Source organism: Cariama cristata, unplaced genomic scaffold (genome assembly GCF_000690535.1).
Source record: "Cariama cristata isolate BGI_N322 unplaced genomic scaffold, ASM69053v1 scaffold3717, whole genome shotgun sequence".
In the NCBI taxonomy this organism is placed as follows: Eukaryota; Metazoa; Chordata; class Aves; order Cariamiformes; family Cariamidae; genus Cariama; species Cariama cristata.
The window spans coordinates 21,612-21,952 of NW_009625928.1; positions in this window are offsets into that span (position 1 = coordinate 21,612).

Below are 341 nucleotides of genomic sequence, written 5' to 3' on the forward strand. Positions count from 1 at the left end.
GAGCTGAAGGCAGTACTGCAGGGGGGTGTGAGAGTCGGTCCGAAGTTGGCCCGAAAGAACAGTAATGTCTCAACATTGTCAATAGACAAGGAAAAGGGAGGACTGCATGGTCCACTACCCGGGAACAAGGATGTCAACACCTGAAAAGCAAGGACTGCATGGTACGGAGCACACTATACTGCATGGTCCACTATCTGGGACTGAAAGTAACGTCCGACATAAAACCACATACCAGCTGTCAAAGAAGATGGATCTCACCTGCTGTCTTAGCAACAGGCAAGAAAACTTGAACTTTAGGTGAACTTTCCTCATTATAATATGAAAAACACACCTCCTAGCCG